Here is a 27,620-nt window from a genome sequence, read left to right on the forward strand (position 1 = left end):
CCTTAAGTGTACAATCAGGGGCTGAAAACGCGTTTAAAGCAATAAAAAGTTCATTTTGGCTCTCACACCTAAACTAAACGTTGTAGACTCAAAAATGTTGCTGTATTTAGTGTATTCTAGCATCCCGAAGATGATTCCAGCATTAATTTCATTGTGCTCATGCTCAATTTTAAGATTTTGACATTTTCACCTTAAGTGTACAATCAGGGGCTGAAAACGCATTTAAAGCAATAAAAAGTTCTTTTTGGCTCTCATACCTAAACTAAACGTTGTAGAGTCAAAATTTTTACTGTATTTAGTGTATTCTAGCATCCTGAAGATGATTCCAGCATTATTTACACTGTGCTTATGCTCATTTTTGAAGATTTTGACCTTTTCACCTAACATGTACAATCAGGGGCTGAAAACGCATTTAAAGCAATAAAAAGTTAATTTTGGCTCTCACGCCTAAACTAAACGTTGTAGACTCAAAATGTTTGCTGTATTTAGTGTATTATAGCATCCTGAAGATGATTCCAGCATTAATTTCATTGTTCTCATGCTGAATTTTAAGATTTTGACATTTTCACCTTAAGTGTACAATCAGGTGCTCAAAACGCATTTAAAGCAATAAAAAGTTCATTTTGGCTCTCACACCTAAACTAAACGTTGTAGACTCAAAATTGTTGCTGTATTTAGTGTATTCTAGCATCCTGAAGATGATTCCAACATTAATTTCATTGTGCTTATGCTCATTTTTGAAGATTTTGACCTTTTCACCTAACGTGTACAAGCAGGGGCTGAAAACGCATTTAAAGCAATAAAAAGTTCATTTTGGCTCTCACACCTAAACTAAACGTTGTAGACTCAAAATTTTTGCTGTATTTAGTGTATTCTAGCATCCTGAAGATGATTCCAGCATTAAATTCATTGTGCTTATGCTCATATTGAAGATTTTGACATTTTCACCTTAAGTGTACAATCAGGGGCTGAAAACGCATTTAAAGCAATAAAAAGTTCATTTTGGCTCTCACACCTAAACTAAACGTTGTAGACTCAAAATGTTTGCTGTATTTAGTGTATTCTAGTATCCTGAAGATGATTCCAGCATTAAATTCATTGTGCTTATGCTCATATTGAAGATTTTGACATTTTCACCTTAAGTGTACAATCAGGGGCTGAAAACGCATTTAAAGCAATAAAAAGTTCATTTTGGCTCTCACACCTAAACTAAACGTTGTAGACTCAAAATGTTTGCTGTATTTAGTGTATTCTAGTATCCTGAAGATGATTCCAGCATTAATTTCATTGTGCTTATGCTCATTTTGAGAATTTTGACATTTTTACCTTAAGTGTACAATCCGGGGCTGAAAATGCGTTTAAAGCAATAAAAAGTTCATTTTGGCTCTCACACCTAAACTAAACGTTGTAGACTCAAAATTTTTGCTGTATTTAGTGTATTCTAGCATCCTGAAGATGATTCCAGCATTAATTTCATTGTGCTTATGCTCATTTTGAAGATTTTGACATTTTCACCTTAAGTGTACAATCAGGGGCTGAAAACGCGTTTAAAGCAATAAAAAGTTCATTTTGGCTCTCACACCTAAACTAAACGTTGTAGACTCAAAATTTTTGCTGTATTTAGTGTATTCTAGCATCCTGAAGATAATTTCAGCATTAATTTCATTGTGCTTATTCTCAATTTTAAGATTTTGACATTTTCACCTTAAGTGTACAATCAGGGGCTGAAAACGCATTTAAAGCAATAAAAAGTTCATTTTGGCTCTCACACCTAAACTAAACGTTGTAGACTCAAAATTTTTGCTGTATTTAGTGTATTCTAGCATCCTGAAGATGATTCCAGCATTAATTTCATTGTGCTTATGCTCATTTTGAAGATTTTGACATTTTCACCTAAAGTGCACAATCAGGCTGAAAACGCATTTCAAGCAATAAAAAGTTCATTTTGGCTCTCACACCTAAACTAAACGTTGTAGACTAAAAATTTTTGCTGTATTTAGTGTATTCTAGCATCCTGAAGATGATTCCAGCATTAATTTCATTGTGCTTATGCTCATTTTGAAGATTTTGACATTTTCACCTTAAGTGTACAATCCGGGGCTGAAAATGCGTTTAAAGCAATAAAAAGTTCATTTTGGCTCTCACACCTAAACTAAACGTTGTAGACTCAAAATTTTTGCTGTATTTAGTGTATTCTAGCATCCTGAAGATGATTCCAGCATTAATTTCATTGTGCTTATGCTCATTTTGAAGATTTTGACATTTTCACCTTAAGTGTACAATCAGGGGCTGAAAACGCGTTTAAAGCAATAAAAAGTTCATTTTGGCTCTCACACCTAAACTAAACGTTGTAGACTCAAAATTTTTGCTGTATTTAGTGTATTCTAGCATCCTGAAGATAATTTCAGCATTAATTTCATTGTGCTTATTCTCAATTTTAAGATTTTGACATTTTCACCTTAAGTGTACAATCAGGGGCTGAAAACGCATTTAAAGCAATAAAAAGTTCATTTTGGCTCTCACACCTAAACTAAACGTTGTAGACTCAAAATGTTTGCTGTATTTAGTGTATTATAGCATCCTGAAGATGATTCCAGCATTAATTTCATTGTGCTCATGCTCATTTTTAAGATTTTGACATTTTCACCTAAAGTGCACAATCAGGCTGAAAACGCATTTCAAGCAATAAAAAGTTCATTTTGGCTCTCACACCTAAACTAAACGTTGTAGACTAAAAATTTTTGCTGTATTTAGTGTATTCTAGCATCCTGAAGATGATTCCAGCATTAATTTCATTGTGCTTATGCTCATTTTGAAGATTTTGACATTTTCACCTTAAGTGTACAATCAGGGGCTGAAAACGCGTTTAAAGCAATAAAAAGTTCATTTTGGCTCTCACACCTAAACTAAACGTTGTAGACTCAAAAATGTTGCTGTATTTAGTGTATTCTAGCATCCCGAAGATGATTCCAGCATTAATTTCATTGTGCTCATGCTCAATTTTAAGATTTTGACATTTTCACCTTAAGTGTACAATCAGGGGCTGAAAACGCATTTAAAGCAATAAAAAGTTCATTTTGGCTCTCACACCTAAACTAAACGTTGTAGACTCAAAATGTTTGCTGTATTTAGTGTATTATAGCATCCTGAAGATGATTCCAGCATTAATTTCATTGTGCTCATGCTCATTTTTAAGATTTTGACATTTTCACCTAAAGTGCACAATCAGGCTGAAAACGCATTTCAAGCAATAAAAAGTTCATTTTGGCTCTCACACCTAAACTAAACGTTGTAGACTAAAAATTTTTGCTGTATTTAGTGTATTCTAGCATCCTGAAGATGATTCCAGCATTAATTTCATTGTGCTTATGCTCATTTTGAAGATTTTGACATTTTCACCTTAAGTGTACAATCAGGGGCTGAAAACGCGTTTAAAGCAATAAAAAGTTCATTTTGGCTCTCACACCTAAACTAAACGTTGTAGACTCAAAAATGTTGCTGTATTTAGTGTATTCTAGCATCCCGAAGATGATTCCAGCATTAATTTCATTGTGCTCATGCTCAATTTTAAGATTTTGACATTTTCACCTTAAGTGTACAATCAGGGGCTGAAAACGCATTTAAAGCAATAAAAAGTTCTTTTTGGCTCTCATACCTAAACTAAACGTTGTAGAGTCAAAATTTTTACTGTATTTAGTGTATTCTAGCATCCTGAAGATGATTCCAGCATTATTTACACTGTGCTTATGCTCATTTTTGAAGATTTTGACCTTTTCACCTAACATGTACAATCAGGGGCTGAAAACGCATTTAAAGCAATAAAAAGTTAATTTTGGCTCTCACGCCTAAACTAAACGTTGTAGACTCAAAATGTTTGCTGTATTTAGTGTATTATAGCATCCTGAAGATGATTCCAGCATTAATTTCATTGTTCTCATGCTGAATTTTAAGATTTTGACATTTTCACCTTAAGTGTACAATCAGGTGCTCAAAACGCATTTAAAGCAATAAAAAGTTCATTTTGGCTCTCACACCTAAACTAAACGTTGTAGACTCAAAATTGTTGCTGTATTTAGTGTATTCTAGCATCCTGAAGATGATTCCAACATTAATTTCATTGTGCTTATGCTCATTTTTGAAGATTTTGACCTTTTCACCTAACGTGTACAAGCAGGGGCTGAAAACGCATTTAAAGCAATAAAAAGTTCATTTTGGCTCTCACACCTAAACTAAACGTTGTAGACTCAAAATTTTTGCTGTATTTAGTGTATTCTAGCATCCTGAAGATGATTCCAGCATTAATTTCATTGTGCTCATGCTCAATTTTAAGATTTTGACATTTTCACCTTAAGTGTACAATCAGGTGCTCAAAACGCATTTAAAGCAATAAAAAGTTCATTTTGGCTCTCACACCTAAACTAAACGTTGTAGACTCAAAATTTTTGCTGTATTTAGTGTATTATAGCATCCCGAAGATGATTCCAGCATTAATTTCATTGTGCTCATGCTCAATTTTAAGATTTTGACATTTTCACCTTCATTGTACAATCAGGGGCTGAAAACGCATTTAAAGCAATAAAAAGTTCTTTTAGGCTCTCATACCTAAACTAAACGTTGTAGAGTCAAAATTTTTACTGTATTTAGTGTATTCTAGCATCCTGAAGATGATTCCAGCATTATTTACACTGTGCTTATGCTCATTTTTGAAGATTTTGACCTTTTCACCTAACATGTACAATCAGGGGCTGAAAACGCATTTAAAGCAATAAAAAGTTCATTTTGGCTCTCACACCTAAACTAAACGTTGTAGACTCAAAATGTTTGCTGTATTTAGTGTATTATAGCATCCTGAAGATGATTCCAGCATTAATTTCATTGTGCTCATGCTTGATTTTAAGATTTTGACATTTTCACCTTAAGTGTACAATCAGGTGCTCAAAACGCATTTAAAGCAATAAAAGTTCATTTTGGCTCTCACACCTAAACTAAACATTGTAGACTCAAAATTGTTGCTGTATTTAGTGTATTCTAGCATCCTGAAGATGATTCCAGCATTAATTTCATTGTGCTTATGCTCATTTTGAAGATTTTGACATTTTCACCTTAAGTGTACAATCAGGGGCTGAAAACGCGTTTAAAGCAATAAAAAGTTCATTTTGGCTCTCACACCTAAACTAAACGTTGTAGACTCAAAATGTTTGCTGTATTTAGTGTATTCTAGTATCCTGAAGATGATTCCAGCATTAATTTCATTGTGCTTATGCTCATTTTGAGAATTTTGACATTTTCACCTTAAGTGTACAATCAGGTGCTCAAAATGCGTTTAAAGCAATAAAAAGTTCATTTTTGCTCTCACACCTAAACTAAACGTTGTAGACTCAAAATTTTTGCTGTATTTAGTGTATTCTAGCATCCTGAAGATGATTCCAGCATTAATTTCATTGCGCTTATGCTCATTTTGAAGATTTTGACATTTTCACCTTAAGTGTACAATCAGGGGCTGAAAACGCATTTAAAGCAATAAAAAGTTCATTTTGGCTCTCACACCTAAACTAAACGTTGTAGACTCAAAATTTTTGCTGTATTTAGTGTATTCTAGCATCCTGAAGATAAATTCAGCATTAATTTCATTGTGCTTATTCTCAATTTTAAGATTTTGACATTTTCACCTTAAGTGTACAATCAGGGGCTGAAAACGCATGTAAAGCAATAAAAAGTTCATTTTGGCTCTCACACCTAAACTAAACGTTGTAGACTCAAAATGGTTGCTGTATTTAGTGTATTATAGCATCCTGAAGATGATTCCAGCATTAATTTCATTGTGCACATGCTCATTTTTAAGATTTTGACATTTTCACCTAAAGTGCACAATCAGGCTGAAAACGCATTTCAAGCAATAAAAAGTTCATTTTGGCTCTCACACCTAAACTAAACGTTGTAGACTCAAAATTTTTGCTGTATTTAGTGTATTCTAGCATCCTGAAGATGATTCCAGCATTAATTTCATTGTGCTTATGCTCATTTTGAAGATTTTGACATTTTCACCTTAAGTGTACAATCAGGGGCTGAAAACGCGTTTAAAGCAATAAAAAGTTCATTTTGGCTCTCACACCTAAACTAAACGTTGTAGACTCAAAAATGTTTTTGTATTTAGTGTATTCTAGCATCCTAAAGATGATTCCAGCATTAATTTCATTGTGCTCATGCTCATTTTTAAGATTTTGACATTTTCACCTAAAGTGCACAATCAGGCTGAAAACGCATTTAAAGCATTAAAAAGTTCATTTTGGCTCTCACACCTAAACTAAACGTTGTAGACTCAAAATGTTTGCTGTATTTAGTGTATTATAGCATCCCGAAGATGATTCCAGCATTAATTTCATTGTGCTCATGCTCAATTTTAAGATTTTGACATTTTCACCTTAAGTGTACAATCAGGGGCTGAAAACGCATTTAAAGCAATAAAAAGTTATTTTTGGCTCTCATACCTAAACTAAACGTTGTAGAGTCAAAATTTTTACTGTATTTAGTGTATTCTAGCATCCTGAAGATGATTCCAGCATTATTTACACTGTGCTTATGCTCAATTTTAAGATTTTGACATTTTCACCTAACATGTACAATCAGGGGCTGAAAACGCATTTAAAGCAATAAAAAGTTCATTTTGGCTCTCACACCTAAACTAAACGTTGTAGACTCAAAATGTTTGCTGTATTTAGTGTATTATAGCATCCTGAAGATGATTCCAGCATTAATTTCATTGTGCTCATGCTTAATTTTAAGATTTTGACATTTTCACCTTAAGTGTACAATCAGGTGCTCAAAACGCATTTAAAGCAATAAAAAGTTCATTTTGGCTCTCACACCTAAACTAAACGTTGTAGACTCAAAATGTTTGCTGTATTTAGTGTATTATAGCATCCTGAAGATGATTCCAGCATTAATTTCATTGTGCTCATGCTTAATTTTAAGATTTTGACATTTTCACCTTAAGTGTACAATCAGGTGCTCAAAACGCATTTAAAGCAATAAAAGTTCATTTTGGCTCTCACACCTAAACTAAACGTTGTAGACTCAAAATTGTTGCTGTATTTAGTGTATTCTAGCATCCTGAAGATGATTCCAGCATTAATTTCATTGTGCTTATTCTCAATTTTAAGATTTTGACATTTTCACCTTAAGTGTACAATCAGGGGCTGAAAACGCATTTAAAGCAATAAAAAGTTATTTTTGGCTCTCATACCTAAACTAAACGTTGTAGAGTCAAAATTTTTACTGTATTTAGTGTATTCTAGCATCCTGAAGATGATTCCAGCATTAAATTCATTGTGCTTATGCTCATATTGAAGATTTTGAAATTTTCACCTTAAGTGTACAATCAGGGGCTGAAAACGCATTTAAAGCAATAAAAAGTTCATTTTGGCTCTCACACCTAAACTAAACGTTGTAGACTCAAAAATTTTACTGTATTTAGTGTATTCTAGCATCCTGAAGATGATTCCAGCATTAATTTCATTGTGCTTATGCTCATATTGAAGATTTTGACATTTTCACCTTTAGTGTACAATCAGGGGCTGAAAACGCATTTAAAGCAATAAAAAGTTCATTTTGGCTCTCACACCTAAACTAAACGTTGTAGACTCAAAAATTTTACTGTATTTAGTGTATTCTAGCATCCTGAAGATGATTCCAGCATTAATTTCATTGTGCTCATGCTCATTTTTAAGATTTTGACCTTTTCACCTAAAGTGCACAATCAGGCTGAAAACGCATTTCAAGCAATAAAAAGTTCATGTTGTCTCTTACACCTAAACTAAACGTTGTAGACTCAAAATTTTTGCTGTATTTAGTGTATTCTAGCATCCTGAAGATGATTCCAGCATTAAATTCATTGTGCTTATGCTCATATTGAAGATTTTGACATTTTCACCTTAAGTGTACAATCAGGGGCTGAAAACGCATTTAAAGCAATAAAAAGTTCATTTTGGCTCTCACACCTAAACTAAACGTTGTAGACTCAAAAATTTTACTGTATTTAGTGTATTCTAGCATCCTGAAGATGATTCCAGCATTAATTTCATTGTGCTCATGCTCATTTTTAAGATTTTGACATTTTCACCTAAAGTGCACAATCAGGCTGAAAACGCATTTAAAGCAATAAAAAGTTAATTTTGGCTCTCACACCTAAAATAAACGTTGTAGACTCAAAAATGTTGCTGTATTTAGTGTATTCTAGCATCCTGAAGATGATTCCAGCATTAATTTCATTGTGCTCATGCTCATTTTTAAGATTTTGACATTTTCACCTTAAGTGCACAATCAGGCTGAAAACACATTTAAAGCAATAAAAAGATCAGTTTGGCTCTCACACCTAAACTAAACGTTGTAGACTCAAAATTTTTGCTGTATTTAGTGTATTCTAGCATCCTGAAGATAATTTCAGCATTAATTTCAATGTGCCTATTCTCAATTTTAAGATTTTGACATTTTCACCTTAAGTGTACAATCAGGGGCTGAAAACGCATTTAAATCAATAAAAAGTTAATTTTGGCTCTCACGCCTAAACTAAACGTTGTAGACTCAAAATGTTTGCTGTATTTAGTGTATTATAGCATCCTGAAGATGATTCCAGCATTAATTTCAATGTGCTCATGCTCAATTTTAAGATTTTGACATTTTCACCTTAAGTGTACAATCAGGTGCTCAAAACGCATTTAAAGCAATAAAAAGTTCATTTTGGCTCTCACACCTAAACTAAACGTTGTAGACTCAAAATGTTTGCTGTATTTAGTGTATTATAGCATCCTGAAGATGATTCCAGCATTAAATTCATTGTGCTTATGCTCATATTGAAGATTTTGAAATTTTCACCTTAAGTGTACAATCAGGGGCTGAAAACGCATTTAAAGCAATAAAAAGTTCATTTTGGCTCTCACACCTAAACTAAACGTTGTAGACTCAAAAATTTTACTGTATTTAGTGTATTCTAGCATCCTGAAGATGATTCCAGCATTAATTTCATTGTGCTCATGCTCATTTTTAAGATTTTGACATTTTCACCTAAAGTGCACAATCAGGCTGAAAACGCATTTAAAGCAATAAAAAGTTAATTTTGGCTCTCACACCTAAACTAAACGTTGTAGACTCAAAAATGTTGCTGTATTTAGTGTATTCTAGCATCCTGAAGATGATTCCAGCATTAATTTCATTGTGCTCATGCTCATTTTTAAGATTTTGACATTTTCACCTTAAGTGTACAATCAGGCTGAAAACACATTTAAAGCAATAAAAAGATCAGTTTGGCTCTCACACCTAAACTAAACGTTGTAGACTCAAAATTTTTGCTGTATTTAGTGTATTCTAGCATCCTGAAGATAATTTCAGCATTAATTTCAATGTGCCTATTCTCAATTTTAAGATTTTGACATTTTCACCTTAAGTGTACAATCAGGGGCTGAAAACGCATTTAAATCAATAAAAAGTTAATTTTGGCTCTCACGCCTAAACTAAACGTTGTAGACTCAAAATGTTTGCTGTATTTAGTGTATTATAGCATCCTGAAGATGATTCCAGCATTAATTTCATTGTGCTCATGCTCAATTTTAAGATTTTGACATTTTCACCTTAAGTGTACAATCAGGTGCTCAAAACGCATTTAAAGCAATAAAAAGTTCATTTTGGCTCTCACACCTAAACTAAACGTTGTAGACTCAAAATTTTTGCTGTATTTAGTGTATTCTAGCATCCTGAAGATGATTCCAGCATTAAATTCATTGTGCTTATGCTCATATTGAAGATTTTGACATTTTCACCTTAAGTGTACAATCAGGGGCTGAAAACGCATTTAAAGCAATAAAAAGTTCATTTTGGCTCTCACACCTAAACTAAACGTTGTAGACTCAAAATGTTTGCTGTATTTAGTGTATTCTAGTATCCTGAAGATGATTCCAGCATTAATTTCATTGTGCTTATGCTCATTTTGAGAATTTTGACATTTTCACCTTAAGTGTACAATCCGGGGCTGAAAATGCGTTTAAAGCAATAAAAAGTTCATTTTGGCTCTCACACCTAAACTAAACGTTGTAGACTCAAAATTTTTGCTGTATTTAGTGTATTCTAGCATCCTGAAGATGATTCCAGCATTAATTTCATTGTGCTTATGCTCATTTTGAAGATTTTGACATTTTCACCTTAAGTGTACAATCAGGGGCTGAAAACGCGTTTAAAGCAATAAAAAGTTCATTTTGGCTCTCACACCTAAACTAAACGTTGTAGACTCAAAATTTTTGCTGTATTTAGTGTATTCTAGCATCCTGAAGATAATTTCAGCATTAATTTCATTGTGCTTATTCTCAATTTTAAGATTTTGACATTTTCACCTTAAGTGTACAATCAGGGGCTGAAAACGCATTTAAAGCAATAAAAAGTTCATTTTGGCTCTCACACCTAAACTAAACGTTGTAGACTCAAAATGTTTGCTGTATTTAGTGTATTATAGCATCCTGAAGATGATTCCAGCATTAATTTCATTGTGCTCATGCTCATTTTTAAGATTTTGACATTTTCACCTAAAGTGCACAATCAGGCTGAAAACGCATTTCAAGCAATAAAAAGTTCATTTTGGCTCTCACACCTAAACTAAACGTTGTAGACTCAAAATTTTTGCTGTATTTAGTGTATTCTAGCATCCTGAAGATGATTCCAGCATTAATTTCATTGGGCTTATGCTCATTTTGAAGATTTTGACATTTTCACCTTAAGTGTACAATCAGGGGCTGAAAACGCGTTTAAAGCAATAAAAAGTTCATTTTGGCTCTCACACCTAAACTAAACGTTGTAGACTCAAAAATGTTGCTGTATTTAGTGTATTCTAGCATCCTGAAGATGATTCCAGCATTAATTTCATTGTGCTCATGCTCATTTTTAAGATTTTGACATTTTCACCTAAAGTGCACAATCAGGCTGAAAACGCATTTAAAGCAATAAAAAGTTAATTTTGGCTCTCACACCTAAACTAAACATTGTAGACTCAAAAATGTTGCTGTATTTAGTGTATTCTAGCATCCTGAAGATGATTCCAGCATTAATTTCATTGTGCTCATGCTCATTTTTAAGATTTTGACATTTTCACCTTAAGTGCACAATCAGGCTGAAAACACATTTAAAGCAATAAAAAGATCAGTTTGGCTCTCACACCTAAACTAAACGTTGTACACTCAAAATTTTTGCTGTATTTAGTGTATTCTAGCATCCTGAAGATAATTTCAGCATTAATTTCAATGTGCCTATTCTCAATTTTAAGATTTTGACATTTTCACCTTAAGTGTACAATCAGGGGCTGAAAACGCATTTAAATCAATAAAAAGTTAATTTTGGCTCTCACGCCTAAACTAAACGTTGTAGACTCAAAATTTTTGCTGTATTTAGTGTATTATAGCATCCTGAAGATGATTCCAGCATTAATTTCATTGTGCTCATGCTCAATTTTAAGATTTTGACATTTTCACCTTAAGTGTACAATCAGGTGCTCAAAACGCATTTAAAGCAATAAAAAGTTCATTTTGGCTCTCACACCTAAACTAAACGTTGTAGACTCAAAATTGTTGCTGTATTTAGTGTATTCTAGCATCCTGAAGATGATTCCAACATTAATTTCATTGTGCTTATGCTCATTTTTGAAGATTTTGACCTTTTCACCTAACGTGTACAAGCAGGGGCTGAAAACGCATTTAAAGCAATAAAAAGTTCATTTTGGCTCTCACACCTAAACTAAACGTTGTAGACTCAAAATTTTTGCTGTATTTAGTGTATTCTAGCATCCTGAAGATGATTCCAGCATTAAATTCATTGTGCTTATGCTCATATTGAAGATTTTGACATTTTCACCTTAAGTGTACAATCAGGGGCTGAAAACGCATTTAAAGCAATAAAAAGTTCATTTTGGCTCTCACACCTAAACTAAACGTTGTAGACTCAAAATGTTTGCTGTATTTAGTGTATTCTAGTATCCTGAAGATGATTCCAGCATTAATTTCATTGTGCTTATGCTCATTTTGAGAATTTTGACATTTTCACCTTAAGTGTACAATCCGGGGCTGAAAATGCGTTTAAAGCAATAAAAAGTTCATTTTGGCTCTCACACCTAAACTAAACGTTGTAGACTCAAAATTTTTGCTGTATTTAGTGTATTCTAGCATCCTGAAGATGATTCCAGCATTAATTTCATTGTGCTTATGCTCATTTTGAAGATTTTGACATTTTCACCTTAAGTGTACAATCAGGGGCTGAAAACGCGTTTAAAGCAATAAAAAGTTCATTTTGGCTCTCACACCTAAACTAAACGTTGTAGACTCAAAATTTTTGCTGTATTTAGTGTATTCTAGCATCCTGAAGATAATTTCAGCATTAATTTCATTGTGCTTATTCTCAATTTTAAGATTTTGACATTTTCACCTTAAGTGTACAATCAGGGGCTGAAAACGCATTTAAAGCAATAAAAAGTTCATTTTGGCTCTCACACCTAAACTAAACGTTGTAGACTCAAAATGTTTGCTGTATTTAGTGTATTATAGCATCCTGAAGATGATTCCAGCATTAATTTCATTGTGCTCATGCTCATTTTTAAGATTTTGACATTTTCACCTAAAGTGCACAATCAGGCTGAAAACGCATTTCAAGCAATAAAAAGTTCATTTTGGCTCTCACACCTAAACTAAACGTTGTAGACTAAAAAATTTTGCTGTATTTAGTGTATTCTAGCATCCTGAAGATGATTCCAGCATTAATTTCATTGTGCTCATGCTCATTTTTAAGATTTTGACATTTTCACCTAAAGTGCACAATCAGGCTGAAAACGCATTTAAAGCAATAAAAAGTTAATTTTGGCTCTCACACCTAAACTAAACATTGTAGACTCAAAAATGTTGCTGTATTTAGTGTATTCTAGCATCCTGAAGATGATTCCAGCATTAATTTCATTGTGCTCATGCTCATTTTTAAGATTTTGACATTTTCACCTTAAGTGCACAATCAGGCTGAAAACACATTTAAAGCAATAAAAAGATCAGTTTGGCTCTCACACCTAAACTAAACGTTGTACACTCAAAATTTTTGCTGTATTTAGTGTATTCTAGCATCCTGAAGATAATTTCAGCATTAATTTCAATGTGCCTATTCTCAATTTTAAGATTTTGACATTTTCACCTTAAGTGTACAATCAGGGGCTGAAAACGCATTTAAATCAATAAAAAGTTAATTTTGGCTCTCACGCCTAAACTAAACGTTGTAGACTCAAAATTTTTGCTGTATTTAGTGTATTATAGCATCCTGAAGATGATTCCAGCATTAATTTCATTGTGCTCATGCTCAATTTTAAGATTTTGACATTTTCACCTTAAGTGTACAATCAGGTGCTCAAAACGCATTTAAAGCAATAAAAAGTTCATTTTGGCTCTCACACCTAAACTAAACGTTGTAGACTCAAAATTGTTGCTGTATTTAGTGTATTCTAGCATCCTGAAGATGATTCCAACATTAATTTCATTGTGCTTATGCTCATTTTTGAAGATTTTGACCTTTTCACCTAACGTGTACAAGCAGGGGCTGAAAACGCATTTAAAGCAATAAAAAGTTCATTTTGGCTCTCACACCTAAACTAAACGTTGTAGACTCAAAATTTTTGCTGTATTTAGTGTATTCTAGCATCCTGAAGATGATTCCAGCATTAAATTCATTGTGCTTATGCTCATATTGAAGATTTTGACATTTTCACCTTAAGTGTACAATCAGGGGCTGAAAACGCATTTAAAGCAATAAAAAGTTCATTTTGGCTCTCACACCTAAACTAAACGTTGTAGACTCAAAATGTTTGCTGTATTTAGTGTATTCTAGTATCCTGAAGATGATTCCAGCATTAATTTCATTGTGCTTATGCTCATTTTGAGAATTTTGACATTTTCACCTTAAGTGTACAATCCGGGGCTGAAAATGCGTTTAAAGCAATAAAAAGTTCATTTTGGCTCTCACACCTAAACTAAACGTTGTAGACTCAAAATTTTTGCTGTATTTAGTGTATTCTAGCATCCTGAAGATGATTCCAGCATTAATTTCATTGTGCTTATGCTCATTTTGAAGATTTTGACATTTTCACCTTAAGTGTACAATCAGGGGCTGAAAACGCGTTTAAAGCAATAAAAAGTTCATTTTGGCTCTCACACCTAAACTAAACGTTGTAGACTCAAAATTTTTGCTGTATTTAGTGTATTCTAGCATCCTGAAGATAATTTCAGCATTAATTTCATTGTGCTTATTCTCAATTTTAAGATTTTGACATTTTCACCTTAAGTGTACAATCAGGGGCTGAAAACGCATTTAAAGCAATAAAAAGTTCATTTTGGCTCTCACACCTAAACTAAACGTTGTAGACTCAAAATGTTTGCTGTATTTAGTGTATTATAGCATCCTGAAGATGATTCCAGCATTAATTTCATTGTGCTCATGCTCATTTTTAAGATTTTGACATTTTCACCTAAAGTGCACAATCAGGCTGAAAACGCATTTCAAGCAATAAAAAGTTCATTTTGGCTCTCACACCTAAACTAAACGTTGTAGACTAAAAATTTTTGCTGTATTTAGTGTATTCTAGCATCCTGAAGATGATTCCAGCATTAATTTCATTGTGCTTATGCTCATTTTGAAGATTTTGACATTTTCACCTTAAGTGTACAATCAGGGGCTGAAAACGCGTTTAAAGCAATAAAAAGTTCATTTTGGCTCTCACACCTAAACTAAACGTTGTAGACTCAAAAATGTTGCTGTATTTAGTGTATTCTAGCATCCCGAAGATGATTCCAGCATTAATTTCATTGTGCTCATGCTCAATTTTAAGATTTTGACATTTTCACCTTAAGTGTACAATCAGGGGCTGAAAACGCATTTAAAGCAATAAAAAGTTCTTTTTGGCTCTCATACCTAAACTAAACGTTGTAGAGTCAAAATTTTTACTGTATTTAGTGTATTCTAGCATCCTGAAGATGATTCCAGCATTATTTACACTGTGCTTATGCTCATTTTTGAAGATTTTGACCTTTTCACCTAACATGTACAATCAGGGGCTGAAAACGCATTTAAAGCAATAAAAAGTTAATTTTGGCTCTCACGCCTAAACTAAACGTTGTAGACTCAAAATGTTTGCTGTATTTAGTGTATTATAGCATCCTGAAGATGATTCCAGCATTAATTTCATTGTTCTCATGCTGAATTTTAAGATTTTGACATTTTCACCTTAAGTGTACAATCAGGTGCTCAAAACGCATTTAAAGCAATAAAAAGTTCATTTTGGCTCTCACACCTAAACTAAACGTTGTAGACTCAAAATTGTTGCTGTATTTAGTGTATTCTAGCATCCTGAAGATGATTCCAACATTAATTTCATTGTGCTTATGCTCATTTTTGAAGATTTTGACCTTTTCACCTAACGTGTACAAGCAGGGGCTGAAAACGCATTTAAAGCAATAAAAAGTTCATTTTGGCTCTCACACCTAAACTAAACGTTGTAGACTCAAAATTTTTGCTGTATTTAGTGTATTCTAGCATCCTGAAGATGATTCCAGCATTAAATTCATTGTGCTTATGCTCATATTGAAGATTTTGACATTTTCACCTTAAGTGTACAATCAGGGGCTGAAAACGCATTTAAAGCAATAAAAAGTTCATTTTGGCTCTCACACCTAAACTAAACGTTGTAGACTCAAAATGTTTGCTGTATTTAGTGTATTCTAGTATCCTGAAGATGATTCCAGCATTAAATTCATTGTGCTTATGCTCATATTGAAGATTTTGACATTTTCACCTTAAGTGTACAATCAGGGGCTGAAAACGCATTTAAAGCAATAAAAAGTTCATTTTGGCTCTCACACCTAAACTAAACGTTGTAGACTCAAAATGTTTGCTGTATTTAGTGTATTCTAGTATCCTGAAGATGATTCCAGCATTAATTTCATTGTGCTTATGCTCATTTTGAGAATTTTGACATTTTTACCTTAAGTGTACAATCCGGGGCTGAAAATGCGTTTAAAGCAATAAAAAGTTCATTTTGGCTCTCACACCTAAACTAAACGTTGTAGACTCAAAATTTTTGCTGTATTTAGTGTATTCTAGCATCCTGAAGATGATTCCAGCATTAATTTCATTGTGCTTATGCTCATTTTGAAGATTTTGACATTTTCACCTTAAGTGTACAATCAGGGGCTGAAAACGCGTTTAAAGCAATAAAAAGTTCATTTTGGCTCTCACACCTAAACTAAACGTTGTAGACTCAAAATTTTTGCTGTATTTAGTGTATTCTAGCATCCTGAAGATAATTTCAGCATTAATTTCATTGTGCTTATTCTCAATTTTAAGATTTTGACATTTTCACCTTAAGTGTACAATCAGGGGCTGAAAACGCATTTAAAGCAATAAAAAGTTCATTTTGGCTCTCACACCTAAACTAAACGTTGTAGACTCAAAATTTTTGCTGTATTTAGTGTATTCTAGCATCCTGAAGATGATTCCAGCATTAATTTCATTGTGCTTATGCTCATTTTGAAGATTTTGACATTTTCACCTAAAGTGCACAATCAGGCTGAAAACGCATTTCAAGCAATAAAAAGTTCATTTTGGCTCTCACACCTAAACTAAACGTTGTAGACTAAAAATTTTTGCTGTATTTAGTGTATTCTAGCATCCTGAAGATGATTCCAGCATTAATTTCATTGTGCTTATGCTCATTTTGAAGATTTTGACATTTTCACCTTAAGTGTACAATCAGGGGCTGAAAACGCGTTTAAAGCAATAAAAAGTTCATTTTGGCTCTCACACCTAAACTAAACGTTGTAGACTCAAAAATGTTGCTGTATTTAGTGTATTCTAGCATCCCGAAGATGATTCCAGCATTAATTTCATTGTGCTCATGCTCAATTTTAAGATTTTGACATTTTCACCTTAAGTGTACAATCAGGGGCTGAAAACGCATTTAAAGCAATAAAAAGTTCTTTTTGGCTCTCATACCTAAACTAAACGTTGTAGAGTCAAAATTTTTACTGTATTTAGTGTATTCTAGCATCCTGAAGATGATTCCAGCATTATTTACACTGTGCTTATGCTCATTTTTGAAGATTTTGACCTTTTCACCTAACATGTACAATCAGGGGCTGAAAACGCATTTAAAGCAATAAAAAGTTAATTTTGGCTCTCACGCCTAAACTAAACGTTGTAGACTCAAAATGTTTGCTGTATTTAGTGTATTATAGCATCCTGAAGATGATTCCAGCATTAATTTCATTGTTCTCATGCTGAATTTTAAGATTTTGACATTTTCACCTTAAGTGTACAATCAGGTGCTCAAAACGCATTTAAAGCAATAAAAAGTTCATTTTGGCTCTCACACCTAAACTAAACGTTGTAGACTCAAAATTGTTGCTGTATTTAGTGTATTCTAGCATCCTGAAGATGATTCCAACATTAATTTCATTGTGCTTATGCTCATTTTTGAAGATTTTGACCTTTTCACCTAACGTGTACAAGCAGGGGCTGAAAACGCATTTAAAGCAATAAAAAGTTCATTTTGGCTCTCACACCTAAACTAAACGTTGTAGACTCAAAATTTTTGCTGTATTTAGTGTATTCTAGCATCCTGAAGATGATTCCAGCATTAAATTCATTGTGCTTATGCTCATATTGAAGATTTTGACATTTTCACCTTAAGTGTACAATCAGGGGCTGAAAACGCATTTAAAGCAATAAAAAGTTCATTTTGGCTCTCACACCTAAACTAAACGTTGTAGACTCAAAATGTTTGCTGTATTTAGTGTATTCTAGTATCCTGAAGATGATTCCAGCATTAAATTCATTGTGCTTATGCTCATATTGAAGATTTTGACATTTTCACCTTAAGTGTACAATCAGGGGCTGAAAACGCATTTAAAGCAATAAAAAGTTCATTTTGGCTCTCACACCTAAACTAAACGTTGTAGACTCAAAATGTTTGCTGTATTTAGTGTATTCTAGTATCCTGAAGATGATTCCAGCATTAATTTCATTGTGCTTATGCTCATTTTGAGAATTTTGACATTTTTACCTTAAGTGTACAATCCGGGGCTGAAAATGCGTTTAAAGCAATAAAAAGTTCATTTTGGCTCTCACACCTAAACTAAACGTTGTAGACTCAAAATTTTTGCTGTATTTAGTGTATTCTAGCATCCTGAAGATGATTCCAGCATTAATTTCATTGTGCTTATGCTCATTTTGAAGATTTTGACATTTTCACCTTAAGTGTACAATCAGGGGCTGAAAACGCGTTTAAAGCAATAAAAAGTTCATTTTGGCTCTCACACCTAAACTAAACGTTGTAGACTCAAAATTTTTGCTGTATTTAGTGTATTCTAGCATCCTGAAGATAATTTCAGCATTAATTTCATTGTGCTTATTCTCAATTTTAAGATTTTGACATTTTCACCTTAAGTGTACAATCAGGGGCTGAAAACGCATTTAAAGCAATAAAAAGTTCATTTTGGCTCTCACACCTAAACTAAACGTTGTAGACTCAAAATTTTTGCTGTATTTAGTGTATTCTAGCATCCTGAAGATGATTCCAGCATTAATTTCATTGTGCTTATGCTCATTTTGAAGATTTTGACATTTTCACCTAAAGTGCACAATCAGGCTGAAAACGCATTTCAAGCAATAAAAAGTTCATTTTGGCTCTCACACCTAAACTAAACGTTGTAGACTAAAAATTTTTGCTGTATTTAGTGTATTCTAGCATCCTGAAGATGATTCCAGCATTAATTTCATTGTGCTTATGCTCATTTTGAAGATTTTGACATTTTCACCTTAAGTGTACAATCCGGGGCTGAAAATGCGTTTAAAGCAATAAAAAGTTCATTTTGGCTCTCACACCTAAACTAAACGTTGTAGACTCAAAATTTTTGCTGTATTTAGTGTATTCTAGCATCCTGAAGATGATTCCAGCATTAATTTCATTGTGCTTATGCTCATTTTGAAGATTTTGACATTTTCACCTTAAGTGTACAATCAGGGGCTGAAAACGCGTTTAAAGCAATAAAAAGTTCATTTTGGCTCTCACACCTAAACTAAACGTTGTAGACTCAAAATTTTTGCTGTATTTAGTGTATTCTAGCATCCTGAAGATAATTTCAGCATTAATTTCATTGTGCTTATTCTCAATTTTAAGATTTTGACATTTTCACCTTAAGTGTACAATCAGGGGCTGAAAACGCATTTAAAGCAATAAAAAGTTCATTTTGGCTCTCACACCTAAACTAAACGTTGTAGACTCAAAATGTTTGCTGTATTTAGTGTATTATAGCATCCTGAAGATGATTCCAGCATTAATTTCATTGTGCTCATGCTCATTTTTAAGATTTTGACATTTTCACCTAAAGTGCACAATCAGGCTGAAAACGCATTTCAAGCAATAAAAAGTTCATTTTGGCTCTCACACCTAAACTAAACGTTGTAGACTAAAAATTTTTGCTGTATTTAGTGTATTCTAGCATCCTGAAGATGATTCCAGCATTAATTTCATTGTGCTTATGCTCATTTTGAAGATTTTGACATTTTCACCTTAAGTGTACAATCAGGGGCTGAAAACGCGTTTAAAGCAATAAAAAGTTCATTTTGGCTCTCACACCTAAACTAAACGTTGTAGACTCAAAAATGTTGCTGTATTTAGTGTATTCTAGCATCCCGAAGATGATTCCAGCATTAATTTCATTGTGCTCATGCTCAATTTTAAGATTTTGACATTTTCACCTTAAGTGTACAATCAGGGGCTGAAAACGCATTTAAAGCAATAAAAAGTTCATTTTGGCTCTCACACCTAAACTAAACGTTGTAGACTCAAAATGTTTGCTGTATTTAGTGTATTATAGCATCCTGAAGATGATTCCAGCATTAATTTCATTGTGCTCATGCTCATTTTTAAGATTTTGACATTTTCACCTAAAGTGCACAATCAGGCTGAAAACGCATTTCAAGCAATAAAAAGTTCATTTTGGCTCTCACACCTAAACTAAACGTTGTAGACTAAAAATTTTTGCTGTATTTAGTGTATTCTAGCATCCTGAAGATGATTCCAGCATTAATTTCATTGTGCTTATGCTCATTTTGAAGATTTTGACATTTTCACCTTAAGTGTACAATCAGGGGCTGAAAACGCGTTTAAAGCAATAAAAAGTTCATTTTGGCTCTCACACCTAAACTAAACGTTGTAGACTCAAAAATGTTGCTGTATTTAGTGTATTCTAGCATCCCGAAGATGATTCCAGCATTAATTTCATTGTGCTCATGCTCAATTTTAAGATTTTGACATTTTCACCTTAAGTGTACAATCAGGGGCTGAAAACGCATTTAAAGCAATAAAAAGTTCTTTTTGGCTCTCATACCTAAACTAAACGTTGTAGAGTCAAAATTTTTACTGTATTTAGTGTATTCTAGCATCCTGAAGATGATTCCAGCATTATTTACACTGTGCTTATGCTCATTTTTGAAGATTTTGACCTTTTCACCTAACATGTACAATCAGGGGCTGAAAACGCATTTAAAGCAATAAAAAGTTAATTTTGGCTCTCACGCCTAAACTAAACGTTGTAGACTCAAAATGTTTGCTGTATTTAGTGTATTATAGCATCCTGAAGATGATTCCAGCATTAATTTCATTGTTCTCATGCTGAATTTTAAGATTTTGACATTTTCACCTTAAGTGTACAATCAGGTGCTCAAAACGCATTTAAAGCAATAAAAAGTTCATTTTGGCTCTCACACCTAAACTAAACGTTGTAGACTCAAAATTGTTGCTGTATTTAGTGTATTCTAGCATCCTGAAGATGATTCCAACATTAATTTCATTGTGCTTATGCTCATTTTTGAAGATTTTGACCTTTTCACCTAACGTGTACAAGCAGGGGCTGAAAACGCATTTAAAGCAATAAAAAGTTCATTTTGGCTCTCACACCTAAACTAAACGTTGTAGACTCAAAATTTTTGCTGTATTTAGTGTATTCTAGCATCCTGAAGATGATTCCAGCATTAAATTCATTGTGCTTATGCTCATATTGAAGATTTTGACATTTTCACCTTAAGTGTACAATCAGGGGCTGAAAACGCATTTAAAGCAATAAAAAGTTCATTTTGGCTCTCACACCTAAACTAAACGTTGTAGACTCAAAATGTTTGCTGTATTTAGTGTATTCTAGTATCCTGAAGATGATTCCAGCATTAAATTCATTGTGCTTATGCTCATATTGAAGATTTTGACATTTTCACCTTAAGTGTACAATCAGGGGCTGAAAACGCATTTAAAGCAATAAAAAGTTCATTTTGGCTCTCACACCTAAACTAAACGTTGTAGACTCAAAATGTTTGCTGTATTTAGTGTATTCTAGTATCCTGAAGATGATTCCAGCATTAATTTCATTGTGCTTATGCTCATTTTGAGAATTTTGACATTTTTACCTTAAGTGTACAATCCGGGGCTGAAAATGCGTTTAAAGCAATAAAAAGTTCATTTTGGCTCTCACACCTAAACTAAACGTTGTAGACTCAAAATTTTTGCTGTATTTAGTGTATTCTAGCATCCTGAAGATGATTCCAGCATTAATTTCATTGTGCTTATTCTCAATTTTAAGATTTTGACATTTTCACCTTAAGTGTACAATCAGGGGCTGAAAACGCATTTAAAGCAATAAAAAGTTCATTTTGGCTCTCACACCTAAACTAAACGTTGTAGACTCAAAATGTTTGCTGTATTTAGTGTATTCTAGTATCCTGAAGATGATTCCAGCATTAATTTCATTGTGCTTATGCTCATTTTGAGAATTTTGACATTTTTACCTTAAGTGTACAATCCGGGGCTGAAAATGCGTTTAAAGCAATAAAAAGTTCATTTTGGCTCTCACACCTAAACTAAACGTTGTAGACTCAAAATTTTTGCTGTATTTAGTGTATTCTAGCATCCTGAAGATGATTCCAGCATTAATTTCATTGTGCTTATGCTCATTTTGAAGATTTTGACATTTTCACCTAAAGTGCACAATCAGGCTGAAAACGCATTTCAAGCAATAAAAAGTTCATTTTGGCTCTCACACCTAAACTAAACGTTGTAGACTAAAAATTTTTGCTGTATTTAGTGTATTCTAGCATCCTGAAGATGATTCCAGCATTAATTTCATTGTGCTTATGCTCATTTTGAAGATTTTGACATTTTCACCTTAAGTGTACAATCAGGGGCTGAAAACGCGTTTAAAGCAATAAAAAGTTCATTTTGGCTCTCACACCTAAACTAAACGTTGTAGACTCAAAAATGTTGCTGTATTTAGTGTATTCTAGCATCCCGAAGATGATTCCAGCATTAATTTCATTGTGCTCATGCTCAATTTTAAGATTTTGACATTTTCACCTTAAGTGTACAATCAGGGGCTGAAAACGCATTTAAAGCAATAAAAAGTTCTTTTTGGCTCTCATACCTAAACTAAACGTTGTAGAGTCAAAATTTTTACTGTATTTAGTGTATTCTAGCATCCTGAAGATGATTCCAGCATTATTTACACTGTGCTTATGCTCATTTTTGAAGATTTTGACCTTTTCACCTAACATGTACAATCAGGGGCTGAAAACGCATTTAAAGCAATAAAAAGTTAATTTTGGCTCTCACGCCTAAACTAAACGTTGTAGACTCAAAATGTTTGCTGTATTTAGTGTATTATAGCATCCTGAAGATGATTCCAGCATTAATTTCATTGTTCTCATGCTGAATTTTAAGATTTTGACATTTTCACCTTAAGTGTACAATCAGGTGCTCAAAACGCATTTAAAGCAATAAAAAGTTCATTTTGGCTCTCACACCTAAACTAAACGTTGTAGACTCAAAATTGTTGCTGTATTTAGTGTATTCTAGCATCCTGAAGATGATTCCAACATTAATTTCATTGTGCTTATGCTCATTTTTGAAGATTTTGACCTTTTCACCTAACGTGTACAAGCAGGGGCTGAAAACGCATTTAAAGCAATAAAAAGTTCATTTTGGCTCTCACACCTAAACTAAACGTTGTAGACTCAAAATTTTTGCTGTATTTAGTGTATTCTAGCATCCTGAAGATGATTCCAGCATTAAATTCATTGTGCTTATGCTCATATTGAAGATTTTGACATTTTCACCTTAAGTGTACAATCAGGGGCTGAAAACGCATTTAAAGCAATAAAAAGTTCATTTTGGCTCTCACACCTAAACTAAACGTTGTAGACTCAAAATGTTTGCTGTATTTAGTGTATTCTAGTATCCTGAAGATGATTCCAGCATTAAATTCATTGTGCTTATGCTCATATTGAAGATTTTGACATTTTCACCTTAAGTGTACAATCAGGGGCTGAAAACGCATTTAAAGCAATAAAAAGTTCATTTTGGCTCTCACACCTAAACTAAACGTTGTAGACTCAAAATGTTTGCTGTATTTAGTGTATTCTAGTATCCTGAAGATGATTCCAGCATTAATTTCATTGTGTTTATGCTCATTTTGAGAATTTTGACATTTTCACCTTAAGTGTACAATCCGGGGCTGAAAATGCGTTTAAAGCAATAAAAAGTTCATTTTGGCTCTCACACCTAAACTAAACGTTGTAGACTCAAAATTTTTGCTGTATTTAGTGTATTCTAGCATCCTGAAGATGATTCCAGCATTAATTTCATTGTGCTTATGCTCATTTTGAAGATTTTGACATTTTCACCTTAAGTGTACAATCAGGGGCTGAAAACGCGTTTAAAGCAATAAAAAGTTCATTTTGGCTCTCACACCTAAACTAAACGTTGTAGACTCAAAATTTTTGCTGTATTTAGTGTATTCTAGCATCCTGAAGATAATTTCAGCATTAATTTCATTGTGCTTATTCTCAATTTTAAGATTTTGACATTTTCACCTTAAGTGTACAATCAGGGGCTGAAAACGCATTTAAAGCAATAAAAAGTTCATTTTGGCTCTCACACCTAAACTAAACGTTGTAGACTCAAAATTTTTGCTGTATTTAGTGTATTCTAGCATCCTGAAGATGATTCCAGCATTAATTTCATTGTGCTTATGCTCATTTTGAAGATTTTGACATTTTCACCTTAAGTGTACAATCAGGGGCTGAAAACGCGTTTAAAGCAATAAAAAGTTCATTTTGGCTCTCACACCTAAACTAAACGTTGTAGACTCAAAAATGTTGCTGTATTTAGTGTATTCTAGCATCCCGAAGATGATTCCAGCATTAATTTCATTGTGCTCATGCTCAATTTTAAGATTTTGACATTTTCACCTTAAGTGTACAATCAGGGGCTGAAAACGCATTTAAAGCAATAAAAAGTTCTTTTTGGCTCTCATACCTAAACTAAACGTTGTAGAGTCAAAATTTTTACTGTATTTAGTGTATTCTAGCATCCTGAAGATGATTCCAGCATTATTTACACTGTGCTTATGCTCATTTTTGAAGATTTTGACCTTTTCACCTAACATGTACAATCAGGGGCTGAAAACGCATTTAAAGCAATAAAAAGTTCATTTTGGCTCTCACACCTAAACTAAACGTTGTAGACTCTAAATGTTTGCTGTATTTAGTGTATTATAGCATCCTGAAGATGATTCCAGCATTAATTTCATTGTGCTCATGCTCATTTTTAAGATTTTGACATTTTCACCTAAAGTGCACAATCAGGCTGAAAACGCATTTCAAGCAATAAAAAGTTCATTTTGGCTCTCACACCTAAACTAAACGTTGTAGACTCAAAATTTTTGCTGTATTTAGTGTATTCTAGCATCCTGAAGATGATTCCAGCATTAATTTCATTGTGCTTATGCTCATTTTGAAGATTTTGACATTTTCACCTTAAGTGTACAATCAGGGGCTGAAAACGCGTTTAAAGCAATAAAAAGTTCATTTTGGCTCTCACACCTAAACTAAACGTTGTAGACTCAAAAATGTTGCTGTATTTAGTGTATTCTAGCATCCTGAAGATGATTCCAGCATTAATTTTATTGTGCTCATGCTCATTTTTAAGATTTTGACATTTTCACCTAAAGTGCACAATCAGGCTGAAAACGCATTTAAAGCATTAAAAAGTTCATTTTGGCTCTCACACCTAAACTAAACGTTGTAGACTCAAAATGTTTGCTGTATTTAGTGTATTATAGCATCCCGAAGATGATTCCAGCATTAATTTCATTGTGCTCATGCTCAATTTTAAGATTTTGACATTTTCACCTGAAGTGTACAATCAGGGGCTGAAAACGCATTTAAAGCAATAAAAAGTTCTTTTTGGCTCTCATACCTAAACTAAACGTTGTAGAGTCAAAATTTTTACTGTATTTAGTGTATTCTAGCATCCTGAAGATGATTCCAGCATTATTTACACTGTGCTTATGCTCATTTTTGAAGATTTTGACCTTTTCACCTAACATGTACAATCAGGGGCTGAAAACGCATTTAAAGCAATAAAAAGTTCATTTTGGCTCTCACACCTAAACTAAACGTTGTAGACTCAAATTGTTTGCTGTATTTAGTGTATTATAGCATCCTGAAGATGATTCCAGCATTAATTTCATTGTGCTCATGCTTAATTTTAAGATTTTGACATTTTCACCTTAAGTGTACAATCAGGTGCTCAAAACGCATTTAAAGCAATAAAAAGTTCATTTTGGCTCTCACACCTAAACTAAACGTTGTAGACTCAAAATTGTTGCTGTATTTAATGTATTATAGCATCCCGAAGATGATTCCAGCATTAATTTCATTGTGCTCATGCTAAATTTTAAGATTTTGACATTTTCACCTTAAGTGTACAATCAGGGGCTGAAAACGCATTTAAAGCAATAAAAAGTTCTTTTTGGCTCTCATACCTAAACTAAACGTTGTAGAGTCAAAATTTTTAATGTATTTAGTGTATTCTAGCATCCTGAAGATGATTCCAGCATTATTTACACTGTGCTTATGCTCATTTTTGAAGATTTTGACCTTTTCACCTAACATGTACAATCAGGGGCTGAAAACGCATTTAAAGCAATAAAAAGTTCATTTTGGCTCTCACACCTAAACTAAACGTTGTAGACTCAAAATGTTTGCTGTATTTAGTGTATTATAGCATCCTGAAGATGATTCCAGCATTAATTTCATTGTGCTCATGCTTAATTTTAAGATTTTGACATTTTCACCTTAAGTGTACAATCAGGTGCTCAAAACGCATTTAAAGCAATAAAAAGTTCATTTTGGCTCTCACACCTAAACTTAACGTTGTAGACTCAAAATTGTTGCTGTATTTAGTGTATTCTAGCATCCTGAAGATGATTCCAGCATCAATTTCATTGTGCTTATTCTCAATTTTAAGATTTTGACATTTTCACCTTAAGTGTACAATCAGGGGCTGAAAACGCATTTAAAGCAATAAAAATTTCATTTTGGCTCTCACACCTAAACTAAACGTTGTAGACTCAAAATTTTTGCTGTATTTAGTGTATTCTAGCATCCTGAAGATAATTTCAGCATTAATTTCATTGTGCTTATTCTCAATTTTAAGATTTTGACATTTTCACCTTAAGTGTACAATCAGGGGCTGAAAACGCATTTAAAGCAATAAAAAGTTCATTTTGGCTCTCACACCTAAACTAAACGTTGTAGACTCAAAATGTTTGCTGTATTAAGTGTATTATAGCATCCTGAAGATGATTCCAGCATTAATTTCATTGTGCTCATGCTCATTTTTAAGATTTTGACATTTTCACCTAAAGTGCACAATCAGGCTGAAAACGCATTTCAAGCAATAAAAAGTTCATTTTGTCTCTCACACCTAAACTAAACGTTGTAGACTCAAAATTTTTGCTGTATTTAGTGTATTCTAGCATCCTGAAGATGATTCCAGCATTAATTTCATTGTGCTTATGCTCATTTTGAAGATTTTGACATTTTCACCTTAAGTGTACAATCAGGGGCTGAAAACGCATTTAAATCAATAAAAAGTTCATTTTGGCTCTCACGCCTAAACTAAACGTTGTAGACTCAAAATGTTTGCTGTATTTAGTGTATTAAAGCATCCTGAAGATGATTCCAACATTAATTTCATTGTGCTTATGCTCATTTTTGAAGATTTTGACCTTTTCACCTAACGTGTACAATCAGGGGCTGAAAACGCATTTAAAGCAATAAAAAGTTCATTTTGGCTCTCACACCTAAACTAAACGTTGTAGACTCAAAAATTTTGCTGTATTTAGTGTATTCTAGCATCCTAAAGATGATTCCAGCATTAAATTCATTGTGCTTATGATCATATTGAAGATTTTGACATTTTCACCTTAAGTGTACAATCAGGGGCTGAAAACGCATTTAAAGCAATAAAAAGTTCATTTTGGCTCTCACACCTAAACTAAACGTTGTAGACTCAAAATTTTTACTGTATTTAGTGTATTCTAGCATCCTGAAGATGATTCCAGCATTAATTTCATTGTGCTCATGCTCATTTTTAAGATTTTGACATTTTCACCTAAAGTGCACAATCAGGCTGAAAACGCATTTAAAGCAATAAAAAGTTAATTTTGGCT

Source organism: Vanacampus margaritifer, chromosome 1 (assembly GCF_051991255.1).
Source record: "Vanacampus margaritifer isolate UIUO_Vmar chromosome 1, RoL_Vmar_1.0, whole genome shotgun sequence".
In the NCBI taxonomy this organism is placed as follows: domain Eukaryota; kingdom Metazoa; phylum Chordata; class Actinopteri; order Syngnathiformes; family Syngnathidae; genus Vanacampus; species Vanacampus margaritifer.